The sequence below is a fragment of the Chrysemys picta genome, chromosome 2 (genome assembly GCF_011386835.1).
Source record: "Chrysemys picta bellii isolate R12L10 chromosome 2, ASM1138683v2, whole genome shotgun sequence".
NCBI lineage: Eukaryota > Metazoa > Chordata > Testudines > Emydidae > Chrysemys > Chrysemys picta.
This window is the reverse complement of record NC_088792.1, coordinates 14,907,000-14,921,213: the sequence shown is the minus strand read 5'-3', so window position 1 is coordinate 14,921,213 and position 14,214 is coordinate 14,907,000. Positions and strand designations below refer to the sequence as shown.

At 48.2% G+C, this 14,214-nt stretch overlaps 1 long non-coding RNA gene across 1 annotated transcript in view; it reads left to right on the top strand.

Moving 5' to 3' along the window:
- The first annotated feature begins 261 nt into the window (after positions 1–261).
- Positions 262–14,214, top strand: part of LOC135981908 (uncharacterized) — a 98,488-nt gene continuing 84,535 nt past the window's right edge. Inside the window, exon 1 of the long non-coding RNA XR_010599087.1 lies at positions 262–401. This is a non-coding gene — a long non-coding RNA (uncharacterized LOC135981908). The remainder of the gene's footprint in view (positions 402–14,214) is intronic.

Here is a 14,214-nt window from a genome sequence, read left to right as displayed (position 1 = left end):
CCCGTGAACCTGTGACCTACAGGTGAAAGGCTCCATTGTGACGTTGTGCAGTCTATATGGTTTTATAAAAACTTGATAATAAGTCAATATAATGTAACTGAGATAGTTTTAGAGAAAATACGGTAATAAGTGAATGTAACGTAACTGGGATATGCTTCATGCAAAAGGTCTCTTGTAAGGTATCATTACAAAGCTTATAATCTACTGAGTATGATCATCTGATTTGTATAAATGTACCACTCTTGTATCTAAAACTAGAAATATAAAATGTAACTCTGAGGGCCTATTGTAATTGTGTAAAGTGTGGACCATTAATGATGGTTTGGAATCTTGATGACTCCCATTGTCTGCAGATGGCTGTATTTACCTGTGAGTCTTCCTGTATATGTGTGTGCTGGCAAGTGAGTAATGAAGTCTTGCAGTGACATGTGATCATGTCACCTGAACTGGAATCCATCTTTAACCTGGTGCTTTTCCAGTGAGGGGGGGTGGAAACCCAGAGAGACAAAGAGTTCCCGCCTTATGCAAAAGATATATAAAGGGGGGGAAGAGAACAGAGAGGGTGAGGAGCCATCATGAAGAATCCCCTAGCTACCACCTGAGCTGCAACAAGAGCTGTACCAGGGGAAAGAATTGTGCCCAGGCCTGGAAGGTGTCCAGTCTGAGAAAAAACTTACTGAAAAATCTCTGAGGGTGAGATTATCTGTATTCAGTTTGATTAGGCATAGATTTGCGCATTTTATGTTATTTTGCTTGGTGACTTACTTTGTTCTGTCTGTTACTACTTTGAACCACTTAAATCCTACTAAAAAGCAACAGAGGGTCCTGTGGCACCTTTGAGACTAACAGAAACTGGTGCCACAGGACCCTCTGTTGCTTTTTACAGATTCAGACTAACACGGCTACCCCTCTGATACTTAAATCCTACTGTCTGTATTTAATAAAATCACTTTCTATTTAGTAATTCACTCAGAGTATGTATTAATACCTGGGGGAGCAAACAACTGTGCATATCTCTCTATCAGTGTTATAGAGGGCGAACAATTTATGAGTTTGCCCTGCATAAGCTTTATGCAGGGTAAAACGGATTTATCTGGGTTTAGACCCCATTGGGAGTTGGGCATCTGAGTGCTAAAGACAAGCACTCTACTGTGAGCTGTTTTCAGGTAAACTTGCAGCTTTGGGACAAGTGATTCAGACCCTGGATCTGTGTCTGGAGCCAAACGGGAGTGTCTGGCTCAGCAAGACAGGGTGCTGGAGTCCTGAGCTGGCAGGGAAAACAGGAGCAGGGGTAGTCTTTGCACACCGGGTGGCAGCTCCCAAGGGGGTTTCTGTGATCGTGGGTACCCACTGGAATGGCAATTCCAGTCATGTGACCAACTGGAGTGGACAAAGACTACCAGCCGCCAGATGGTAACAACGCTTCAGTGCCCGTGAACCTGTGACCTACAGGTGAAAGGCTCCATACTCCATGACTAATCCCCCCACACTAGTCACACAGCCTGAAGGTGACGACTGACAACGTTGTCTTAGAATCTGGGTTAAGAAGAAGAGGAAGACGCCTGCAGTGTACTCACCCAAACTCAGCTGAGATGCCAGTGTCCCACATGTCCTGAGTGTCAAGGGCTGTGCAGCTATTGTATCCATCCCGCTGTGAGAAGACACGTGGGGCTCTAAAAGGGGTGGGGAGGAGAAGGATAGGTGTAGAATCATTAGAAACCAGTTCTTATTAAGCAAAGTCCCTCCTGAGTTTACGGCATCTGATCTGGAATATCTCACATGGCAATTAAAAGTCAAATTAGAAAGGCAATCCATACTTATTACATATATACATATACACAAGCACACTACATAAAAATAATATTATTTAGGTCACACATTCAAAATTAGGAAATGCCAGAATTAAAGATTTCCTGAGTCACCTTAATTTAGCCCCCTTGTGTGCTTCCATTGTGAGACAGTCTTTAATTACATCCGTTTTTCAAGCTGTGGTCCGCGGACTCCTGGGGTCCAGCAGACGATGTCTAAGATTTCCACTCCTCCATTCAAAATTTTTTAGGGGTCCACAAATAAAAAAAAAGGAAGAAAACCACTGAATGGCATGATCCAGCCACTCCTGCCTCAGTCAGTGCACAGGATGAACTGTGCTCAGAGAAATGACTCCAGGTTGTGTAGTGAATGAAGCTGTTGTCGGTAGGGCCCCTGCATTGCCCTCAATGGGAATTAAGCACATGCTTGAAGTTAGGCAGGCGCTTAAGTGCTGTGCTGAAGATGAATGGGCTGCTGACCCAGGGCCTAGCCTCTGTGCCAGTCAGCCTTGAACAGAGCCTCTTTCATGGTTGGCATGGGAGGCACGTATCATAGGTTGGGGGAGGCTGTGCCTCCCCAAACAGCCAGGTGTGGCCCTGCCCCCGCTCCGCCCCCAGCAGCCCTCCCGCCCCCCGTGCTTCCCGCTCTGTGGCTGGAGTCCAATCTCCCTGTGGAGTGGCCCCGGCTCAGGCTGTGGCGCCCGCCCTCCCTTCGCTCTGGGACTGGGGGGGCTGCGGCCGCTCTGCCCACCCTCCCGATGCTCCAGGGTGGGGGGGGGGAGCTAGCCTGGGGTGGGGGCCGGCAGCTGCATTGGGGAGCGCTCTGGGCTCCGGTGGGGGGTACGGAAGGGGCGGCACCTTGGGCAGGAGGGGCAGGGCTGGGGGCTAGCCTCCCCCAACCAGCGGTTCATGCGCTCCCCATAATGGATGGCGATAATAGGTTGTGTTATCAAACTCATTGACCATCTCAGCTCATCATAAAATGCGGTTTATGGAGATTAATTTCTTGTCTAGGGCAATAAAACTGAAATGGCCACATAAAGTTTAAATAGAAGTTAATGGCATTTAAAGTTAGAAGTGGAACACATCACCTGAGTCGTGAGTCACTTTCCAGCTCCAGCCCATCAAATAATTTACTGCAGGTGACAAGCGTGAAAAGGAGGGGGGTTAGACGTGTCCTGGGGAGCATGCAGGGAGACGCCCAATTAACTCTGAGCCACAGACAAGAGTTTTTGTTAAAAAAAAAAAAAAACACTGACATTAGTAACAAGTGGCACTTTGAGTGAGGGGCAGGAATTTGATAAGGGGATTTAACAAGGGCAGTTTGATCGCTCTGGGGAGTGGAGTTCTCTCTAAACAGAGCAGGTTCAACAACAGTGCAAGTGTCCCTGGCCACCCACTCTGCTGTGTGGATGAGGTGGTAGCTCCATCATTCCTTGGCCTTTCTAGCTATCTTAGGTACTTATATGGCCACTATCACCACAGTCTCTGAATGCCTCACAATCTTTCATGTATTTCCCCTCACCACACCCTCGTGAGGTAGGGCAGTGCTGTTATCCCCATTTTACAGAGGGGGGACTGAAACACAGAGAGGTTAAATGATTTGCCCAAGGTCATACAGGAAATCTGTGGGAGAGCCGGGGATTAAATATGGGTCTCCTAAATCTAAGGCTAGCAGCCTTGCCACTGGATCTTTCCACTGCCCACCAGGGTGTAACTGGGTGGTTTTTAATTATTATTAATTATTTGTATTACAGCAGGCAATTCTGGTACCTAACTCCCATTTTAGGTCCCTAATCAGGTTCCTAACGTTTAGTGTCTATCGTCAGATGCTCAGCTGAGTCTAGAGCCTCATTTTACTACGTGCTGTACAAACACAGGTAAAGACATAGTCCCTGATCCAGACCATTTATAATCTAATGGATACTAAACAAATGCCTAACAGGGAGGGTAATTAACCATTGGAACAGATTGCAAAGGGATGTGATAAACCCATCAGCACTTGAATACTCTAATTCAGGGGGTTTTGGCCTGAGGGCCACATCGGGGTTCTGAAACTGGATGGAGAGCCGGGTAGGGAAGGCTGTGCCTCCCCAAACAGCCTGGTCCCTGCCCCCTATCCACCCTCTCCCACTTCCTGCCCCATCCAACCCCTTCTGCTCTTTGTCCCCTGACTGCCCCTTCTGGGACCCCCACCCCTAACTGCCCCCCCAGACCTCACCCCCTATCCAACCCCCCCTGCTACCTGTCCCCTGACTGCCCCGACCCCTATCCACACCCCCGCCCCCTGACAGGCCCACAGGGACTCCCATGCCTATCCAACCGTCCCCTGCTCCTTGTCCCCTGTCTGCACCCCAGGATCCCTTACCCCTTATCCAACCCCCCACCCCACCCCCTTACCATGCCGCTCAGAGCACCAGGACTGGAAGCCGTGCCACCTGACCAGAGCCAGCCATGCCGCCGCACAGTCTAGAGCACCGGGACAGGCCGGCAGCTCTTGCAGCTGTGCTGCCCAGCAGGAGCTCGCAGCCCCGCCGCCCAGAGCGCTGGCGGCATGGCGAGCTGAGGCTGGGGGGGGGGGGGGGGGCGGGACATTAGGGGAGAGACCAGGGGCTAGCCTCCCCAGCTGGGAGCTCAAGGGCCAGGCAGGATGGTCTTGTGGGCTGGATGTGGCCTGCGGGCCGTAGTTTGCCCATCTCTGCTCTAATTGGAGACTTCCCTCCTCTAATATAAACACACAGCAATAGGCATATTAATTAAAAAAAATCCCTTCCAAGACAAGACACTCCACTGTATATGCTTCTTCTTCTGGGGAAAGGATAAGAGAATGAGCAACATATGATTCATGTTAGTCACGTTGCTTAATGCATTACTGGAAGGCGCTCAAACTCTACAGTGATAAGCCAAGTATGAAATCCTATATAGAATAGAATAGATGCCTTTTTAAAGGACATATTCTAGTTCAATAACAAGTTATTGGGCTGGATAGAGCTTGTGACGGACATGGCAAATTCCTGCAATATTGTTGGGAGCTCTTACTGTATTAAGCTTAGGTATCATCGTGGGCCAGGGACTGTCTGTCATTCCATAGGGACCACAGCCCTCCAGGAATTAAGAACACTACGGGGTGATTAGGCAAATTCACTCAGGTTGTAACACTTCCTGAGAGGCACCACCACCTGGACAGACTTGCTTATACCTGGTTTAGACTGGATTCTCTAGAGACCAACAGACACAGAAAGGACTTTTGAATAAATAGGCTGAATTTAAGCTGACTCAGGGCCTCCTTTCTGATCCAGCAAACGGACAGACCTTCTGTCCGAAGAGGGCCCCATCCATCCTGGGAAGTGTTGGAAGAGGACTAGACTAGGGGGCTTCTTGTTCTGAGCAAAAGGCGTTATGAACTGGTAGGCACAGGAAATGCCTTGGAGGGGTCGGGGGGGTTGGAACGACAGTTCGCAGGCCAGAGCCCTTGTTGGAGTGATCTCTGGTAAGTGTGTTAGCATCTGGGTTGATATGTTTTCTATGTAATGCTTTTACCTCAAGAATAAATGTGCTTGCTTAGAAAGAGCTGTGAGGTAGCTTAACTGTGGCCTCTGAGGAGAGGGCAAAGCGGGCCTGCTGAGGCAGTTTGCATTGCTAGAGAATTCACAGGGTAGGCAGTGGGCCGGGCAGCCTAGAAATACCCTGGTCAGGAGGGAGAGAGGAGCATGTCTCAGTCCAAGAGAGGTGATGGCTAGGGAGATGGAAGCCTGAGAGTGGGTGTCCTTGCTGGAAGGGAAATACAGATGCAGTCATGCTGAACTGTGACAAGGCTCATTTAATATAGCAGAGAAAAATAATGCCCTCTGCTGGCAGGAAGTAGGTGAGATTCTATCGCCTGCGTTATGCATGAGGACAGACTGGATGATCACAGTGGTTCCTTCTATGGAGGGTAGCTGTGGGAGGGGGTATATTTAGCAGCTGTTAGCGACATTTTCCATTCAGCATCGATAGCATGAAAGAATAAGGAACCAGCCCCCACTCCCCTCTCCCCTGCCAACCTTCACCCATTTTTAGAACCAAACTCAAGCTCAACTTCAAAGTTCTCAAATGCTCAGATACAGCACTGCCGCCACCGTCACCCTTCTTTCGGATATGTCTCCATGCTTCCTGCTGGGAGTGGAAACAAGAAGATATCAGAGCATCATAGACATGTAGGGCTGGAAGGGACCTCATGAGGTCATCTAGTCCAGCCACCATCCTAAGGTAGGACAAAGTAAACCTAGCCCAGCAGTTCTCAAACTGTGGGTCAGGACCCCAAAGTGGGTCCCGACCCCCTTTGAATGGGGATGCCAGGGCTGGCTTAGACTTGCTGAGGCCCAGGGCTGAAGCCCAAGCCCCATTGCCCAGGGCTGAAGCCGAAGCCGAACCTCAGGTTGCAGGCCCTCTGCCTGGGGCTGAAGCCCTTGAGCTTCAGCTTTGGCCCCCCCTGACCAGAGCTGTGGGGCTTGGGCTTTGGCCCCCTCACCTGGGGCAGTGGGGCTTGGATGGACTCAGGCTTCGGTCCCTCCTTCTGAGGTCGTGAAGTAATTTTTGTTGACAGAAGGGGGTCACGGTGCAATGACGTTTGAGAACCCCTGACCTAGACCATACCTGATAGGTGTTTGTCCAACCTGTTCTTAAAAACCTCCAATGAAGGGCATTCCACAGCTTCCATTGGAAGCCTATTCCAGAGCGTAACTACCCTTCTTATACAAAATGCTTTTCTAACCTAAATCTCCCTTCCTGCAAATTGAGCTGGTTATTGCTTGTCTCATCTCCAGTGGACATGAAGAACAATTGATCCCTGTCCTCTTTGTAACAAACAAACCTTAATATATTTGAAGACTGTTCTCAGGTTCCCCCCTCAGTCTTCTTCTTCAAGACTAACAATGCCCAGCTTTTTTAACCTTTCCTCATGAGTCAAATTTTCTAAACCTTTGGTCATTTTTGTTGCTCTCCTCTGGACAGTCTCCAATTTATCCACATCTTCCTTAATGGGTGATGCCCAAAACTGGACACAGTACTCCAGCTGAGGCCTCACCAGAGCTAAGTAGTGCAGAATAATTATCTCCCATGTCTTACATACGACACTCCTCTTTATATACCCAGAATGATATTAGCCTTTTTTTTGCAACTGCATCACGCTGTTCACTCATTCAACTTTCAGCAGTGCTACCACCTAGCCTGTTATTCCCCATTTTGGAGCTGTGCATTTGATATTTTTGTCCTAATTGTAGACTTTGCACTTGTGTTTATTGAATTTAATCTTGTTGGTTTCAGGCCAATTCTCCAATTCATCAAGGTCATTTTGTATTATAATTCTGCACTTGCAGCCCATCCTAGTTTGGTGTCATCCGCAAATTTTATACCATACTCTCCACTCCGTTATCCAAATAATTAATTAATATATTGAATAGTATCAGACTCAGGATAGATCCCTGTGGGACACCATAAGATGCACCCTCCCAGTTTGACAGCAAACAATGTATAACTATTGTTTGAGGTCAGTTTTTCAACCAGTTGTGCATCCACCTTTTAGTAATTTCATCTAGGTCACATTTTCCTAGTTGGCTTATGAGAATGTCATGTGTGGGACTGTGTCAAACAGCTTACTAAAATTAAGATATCATATCTACTGTCCATCCACTAGGCAAGGAACCCTGTCAAGTTAGGTAGGTTTGGCATGATTTGTTCTTGACAAATTCATGTTGACTATTACTTATCACCCCATAATTCTCTAGGTGTTACAAATTCATTGTTTAATCATTTGTTCTAGTATCTTTTCAGGTATCATAGATTCACAGATTTCAAGGCCAGAAGGGACCATTGTGATCACCTATTCTGACCTCTGTGTTGTATAACACAGGACAGTGAACTGCTCGAAAAATAATTACTAGAGCAGATGTTTTAGAAAAACAACCAGTCTTAATGTTAAAAATGGTCAATGACAGAGACTCCACCATGGTACTTGGTAAATTGTTCAATGGTTAATTACCCTCACTATGAAAAAGTTACATCTCATTCCAGTCTGAACTTGTCTAGCTTCAACTTCCAGCCGTTGGATCATGTTATACCTTTCTCGGCTAGATTGAACAGACTATTGTTAAATATTTGTTCCCCAGGTAGGACTTTATAGACTGAGGTCACCCCTTAATCATCTCTTTGTTGAGATAAGCTCAAAGAGCTCAATGTATTTCTCACTATAAGGCAGGTTTTCTACTCCTTTAATTCTCGTGGCTCTTCTCTAAACCCTCTCCAATGCATCAACATCTTTCTTAAATACTGGGCACCAGAACTGGACACAGGATTCCAGCAGTGGTCACACCAGTGCCAAATACAGAGATAAAATAGCTTCTCTACTCCTATTCGACAGTCCCCTGTTTATGCATCCCAGGATTGCATTACTCTTTTGGCCACAGAGTCACGTTGGGAGGTCCTGTTCAGGTGATTATCCGCCACAGCCCCCAAATCTTTTTCAGAGTCACTGCTTGCCAGGATAAAGTCCCCCATCTTGTAAGTATGGCCTACATTCTTTGTTCCTAGATGTATACACTTACCTTGGCCGTATTAAAATGCATATTGCTTGCACCCAGTTTATGAAGTGATCTAGATTGCTCTGAATCAATGAGCTGTCCTCTTCATTATTCATCGGTCCCCCAATTTCGGGGTCATCTGCAAACTTTATTCATGGAGATTTTATGTTTTCTTCCAGGTTGTTGATTAAAAAAGTGATATAGTATAGAACCAAGTGCTGACTCCACAGATCAAAGTTACGCTGACAGGTCTATAATTGCCTGGGTCCTCTGTGTTCTCCTTTTTAAAGATAGGTACTATGTTTTCCCTTCTCCAGTCCTCTGGGACCTCACCTGTCCTCCGTGAGTCCCCAAAGATAATCACTAATGGCTCTGAGAGTGCTTCATCTAGTTCCTTAAATACCCCAGGGTGAACTTCGTCGGATCCTGCTTACTTAAATACAACTAACTTATCTAAAAAGTCTTCAACCTGTTCTTTCCATATTCTGGTTTGTATTCCTTCCCTCTTGTTCCTAATATGAATTGTGTTGAGTATCTGGTCACAATTAACCTTTTTAGTGAAGACTGAAGCAAACTAGGCTCTGAATATCTCAGCCTTCTCTCACAGAGAACCTTGACCTCAAGGTCTCTCCCGCTCAATTGGAAGCTGAAATGCTGGAAATGTGATCAGAGAACCTAATTCTGTAGACACAAGCAGTCTAGAGAAGCAGTCGTATTTTGAGTACTAATTATTGCAATTTAATAATCATATTGTGGGAGCTCCCAATAAGTAAGGATCAAGCCCCCATTGGGCTAGGCACTAGAGAAACACATAGGAGAATGCTGTCCTGTCCCCCAAAGAGCAAAAATCTGAGGTTTGCCCATTATTGTGATTTACTTCTTATCTCAGGGTTACTGTGGCATGGATGAGAGGCATCACATGCAGAATCAATTTTAAAACTAAGGTGAAGGTGCCCTCTACTGTCCTCCCTAGGAAGCTGAGTCGTTTCGTTAGTCGCTTCAACATCTGCGGCTCAGAAAACAGGCCTGCGCTTGTTCCCCCTCGTGTAAGTCTGTAACACCACTGGTGTGTAATGAAAAGAATAGCCTGAACAAGGAGCTCTTACTGTCTGACGTGACATGAGTGCACTGGAAAAGCCCTGTCTCCTGGTACAAATGCAGTAGGGGGGAGTGCTATTCACATAGAGACGTCTCTGCTCCCAAATCAAAAAATAGGCCAGTAAGAAAGCCGAGTGACTTTCTACTGAGCCACAAGGAAACCGTAGTGCTCAAGAGGCAGCTGTCTTTCTGTGAGAGATACAGACAGGGGCTGAGGGGAGGATGCTGGAAAGCAGAGGGATTGTGAGTGTTGCTAGGTAAAATAAAGCCATCAGGAGTGAGAAAGACTTGGACAGACACAAGCAGGGAATGGAGATGCTTTGGGAGATGGGATGACATGAGTACTATGCAATAGGGCCAGAGCCAGCTCTAGGCTCGGTGGGGCTTAATGCAAAGACCGACCTGCAAGGCCCTAGACACAGGTGCTGGAAGTAGAGGTGCTGGGGGTGCTGCAGCACCCCCTGGCTTGAAGTGGATTCCCTTATAGACAGGGTTTACAGTTTGGTTTAATGGCTCTCAGCACCCCCACGATACAAATTGTTCCAGCACCCCTGGCCCTAGGTAGGCTGGGGTAGCATGCATGCAGAGCTGTCCCTAGGGGGGGTGCGTGGCCCGGGACATAGGTGCCGAGTTTCTAATTTGCCGGGGGGTACTCCCCCCACCCCCCTGTCCCCGGAGGAGGGGAACTGAGGCACAAATTATCCTGGGCAGGTGGCTGCATGGATTGCCCCGGGGGAACAGGCTTTAAAGTCAGGGGGAGCAGGTGAGGAACTCCGCTCCCCTCTTGGGCTAAAAGCAGAGGGAAAATCCCCCTGCCTGGCTTCAGTAAGCATTTCTTCTACAACACCCCCTCCTCCTAGGCTGGGGCAGTGAGAACTCTCCCTCCTGTTCAATTTACTTTATCCTTTGCTGGGGAACCAGGCTGGGTTAAGCCCCAGCAGGTAGGAGATGCAACTGGGGAGAGGTGGGGTGGAGTGCTGGGACAAAGGGAGACCCTCAGTGTCACTGGATCCTATGAAGGCCTCAGTTGGCAGAGCCTTGAGGTGGTCTGGGTAACCTGAAAGGTGCAGGGGTCATGCTACACAGCAGACATGATGCCCGCAGTAAGCGTAAGCGTGGCCCATCCAGCTACTGTGTACTTCCCCTCATAGACAGGAACCAGCACAGAGGAAGCATGACGGTTCCTGCCCAAGTTCTCTCCGTGCACAAGAGCTGTCCAACAATGGAAGCTATCAAGAGACAAGCCTAGCTCAGCTCCCAACAGCTTGGTCAAGGGGAGGCTTCCTTCTGGGTAACCTGGCAGTACTGCTGCCTGTGCACCAAGCCAGTCTCTGTTTGAGTTGGGAAGAATACCAGGCAGTGTGTGTGTGTGTGTGTGAAGTGGAGGGAGGGGGGATTCACTAATTGGCTAAGCCTGCTATGGCATCTGACCACCAGCTGGCAGGCAGGACAGGCTAAAAACCATGTCTTAAATTCCTCTGAATGGGAGACGAGGAAAGAAAATACCACCCAGCAGCCAGGCAACGACTTGGCAGCCAAAACAGGTGACAGATGCAAGATCAATCCCAAAACAAAATCAAGGCCCTGTGGTGTTTTCCCAGTCCCCAGATGTTTCTGCTGGCAGGGCCACTCCCACCGCTTGGCACCTGGCTCCTCTGAGGACGTGAGGAATGTGACGGAGCATGGAGTCTGTGGCATCTGTCCCTAGAACGAGCTCAACGCTGGCTGCTCCCCAGACACACAAACTCTTGCGAACAGGCCCTTGAGGCTCAATAAAGAAAACCTCTCACCGGCTCTGTGCTGCTTTGCTTGGCAGGCTGAGGTCGAAAGGCACGATGGAAAGCTCCTGGATGCAGCAAATACAGGGGCGGATAGGTCTACTAGACAGAGAGACGGCCCTGCTGTCACAGACCTCTGCAATCGCAAGCAGTGGGAAAGAGAAGGAGCTGCTCTTAAAGGGGCGCTTAGGAGGAATTCCAGTTCACGAGGGCCCAAATCTGTGCGGTGCTGAGCACCTGCCACTACTATTGAAGCCCACTGGGAATTATAGATACTCCAGTGCCAGGGTTGTTCAAAAACTTTCCATCAAAATTGTTTTCGATGCAAATTTGGGGTTTCATCTCAGTTTGTTTGCTAACGGAATTTTGATACAGTGGTCTCCCGTCAGCTTTGGGGCTGCTGCGTTTACCTCTCATTCATACTTGGAACTGACTAGGACACAGGTGGTTGTGCCCAGTGGTTGGAGCCTGAGTCAGGCCCAGTGGGTAGCCAGCAGTGGCAGCCCAGGGTCAGAACTGAAGTTAGGGGCCAAATACCAGGGCCAAGAGTCAGAGCTGAAGTCAGAAGCCAGGAATCTGAGCCAAGAGTCAGGACTAGGTTACCTGGAGTGAGGTAAGGCAGGGATGAGGCTGAGGCCAAGACAGGAGCAGGGCTGGGTCTGAGGCAGGCGTGGGACTAGAACAAACAGATACAGAAGCTATCGCAGCTGTGGCCAAACGCTTTGAACAACCACCAAACTGCCGCTACAGCAGAGCTTAATATTCAGTCTGCTGACTCTTCCAACCAATCAGGCGATGTAGCCCATCTTACTACAGGTCAGCTGTGCTTGCTAGAATGATCGGAGACTGGGTCTCCTGCAGGCCCTGATTCCTGGCTGACGGTATTGGACAGAGTGGGAATTTGGTTGTAAGACTCAGGGTGGACGCGGGTTGCTTTGAAAAAAGCAAAGGAAATAAAAGACGGGAGGGAATCTCTCACCACTCAGCCTCCTGCTAAGAGTGTTACAGCTCTAGTGAAGAGCCTATAGAGAGAGACGACAGAGCTGTCATGGCTTTAAACTCAGAGGCGGGCTTGAGCTGCACAATTCAAATTGGGGGCTGAACTTGCCCATGGTTTGGGGTATTCTGATCCAGGGGCCACTCTCTGATTAAAATGCTTTTCAAAACTTGCTCTCTCTTTGCAAGATGGAGATTTTGCTTCTGTGAATGTGCCTGATTTGGGAAGTTCAGAGTTTTATGGATCCAAATCTAGGACCTCATTTTCATTTACCCCCCAAATTGCAGAGGGAATACTTCAAGATATTGTTGCATTTGGCATAATCAGTGTTTGGCAACCTTTTTCTTAAGCATTTTTTAAAAAGCTGGGAGATCATAAGAACAAAAGAGATGAATAAAATGGCACCTAGAATCTTCTCTTTTTCATAAAGCAACAGAGGGTCCTGTGGCACCTTTAAGACTAACAGAAGTATTGGGAGCATAAGCTTTCGTGGGTAAGAACCTCACTTCTTCAGATGCAAGACAGAAGTGAGGTTCTTACCCACGAAAGCTTATGCTCCCAATACTTCTGTTAGTCTTAAAGGTGCCACAGGACCCTCTGTTGCTTTTTACAGATTCAGACTAACACGGCTACCCCTCTGATACTCTTTTTCATGTAGGTAAAGAATGGAGCCATTCTCCCGTCAGTGCAAAAACCAAACCCAGTCCCACTGAAAGCAGAGCAAAACTCTCATGGATGTCAAAGGACCTGCAGCTATGTCCTTAAGCTGGGTTCTTCAAAGGAGCTTAAGGGAGTTAGGTACCCAAATTCCATTGAATATGAATAAGATTTGGGAACCTCTCTCTCTTAGGGTCCTTTGAAATATTCCAGCCTTAATTTAACAGCGGCTGACCCCTCATGAGAAACTTTCCTCTTTCTATATATTTCTCTATTTGCTCTTACTACTGTGCACATTGGCGTACAAGATAGGCTATCTCCCCTTGTAAGTACTCTCACACTTCTTATCACACTGTCTGTACTCGGCTAGCTTGATTATCACTTCAAAAGTTTTTTTTTTTTTTTTTTTTTTTTTTTTTCTCTTAATTAATTGGCCTCTCAGAGTTGGTAAGACAACTCCCACCTGTTTATGCTCTCTGTATGTGTGTATATATATCTCCTCATTATATGTTCCATTCTATATGCATCCGAAGAAGTGGGCTGTAGTCCACGAAAGCTTATGCTCTAATAAATTTGTTAGTCTCTAAGGTGCCACAAGTCCTCCTGTTCTTCTTTTTGCGGATACAGACTAACACGGCTGTTACTCTGAAACTTGTCAAGATAGGCTTGGTCTCTTAAGGCAATTGCTCCTGAACTCAGGTGCAGAGAGTGCAAGGGAAATAAGTCCTAAGCAGGAGGGAACCCAGCTGCATAGCAACTTCCTGTTCCTGTGCTTGGTTTAATTAAGAGCTGGGGACCAATCAGGACCCCCAGCGTTCCACCCATCGGATCCCAGGGCTAGGAGCGGCGGAAGGTCCCTAAAAGTGGGGGGGCCATCGGTGCCTGAACTGTGGCCCTGAACCCCTTTCCCTGAGGCCCCACCCCCATGCCCCCCCTTTTCCCTGAGCCCCCACCCTTTGCCCCACCCCCATACCGCCTCTTCTCGCAAGGCCCCACTCCCAGACTGCCTCTTCCCCCCAAGGCCCTGCCCCCTGCTCACTCCTCTCCCCCTTTCCCCCCATCGCTCACCCTTATGGCCAGTAAAACAGTACAGCATAGCCCTCCCACTTTTAAAAATGATGGGGCCATGTTCCCTGTCCTTCCTCCCTCTCCCCCCGTTTCCGGTGCCCCTGCCCAGGACTTGAATCTGTATCAGAGTTCAGCTTCAGTGCCAGCAGCTGCTTGCCAGTCACTGGGTGGCAGGTTGGAACTGCCCAGCACCGAAGAGCCCTGTGGCCCTGGGGTCCTCCACACTTGTGTAAACTCTTCAGGTCAGGGAC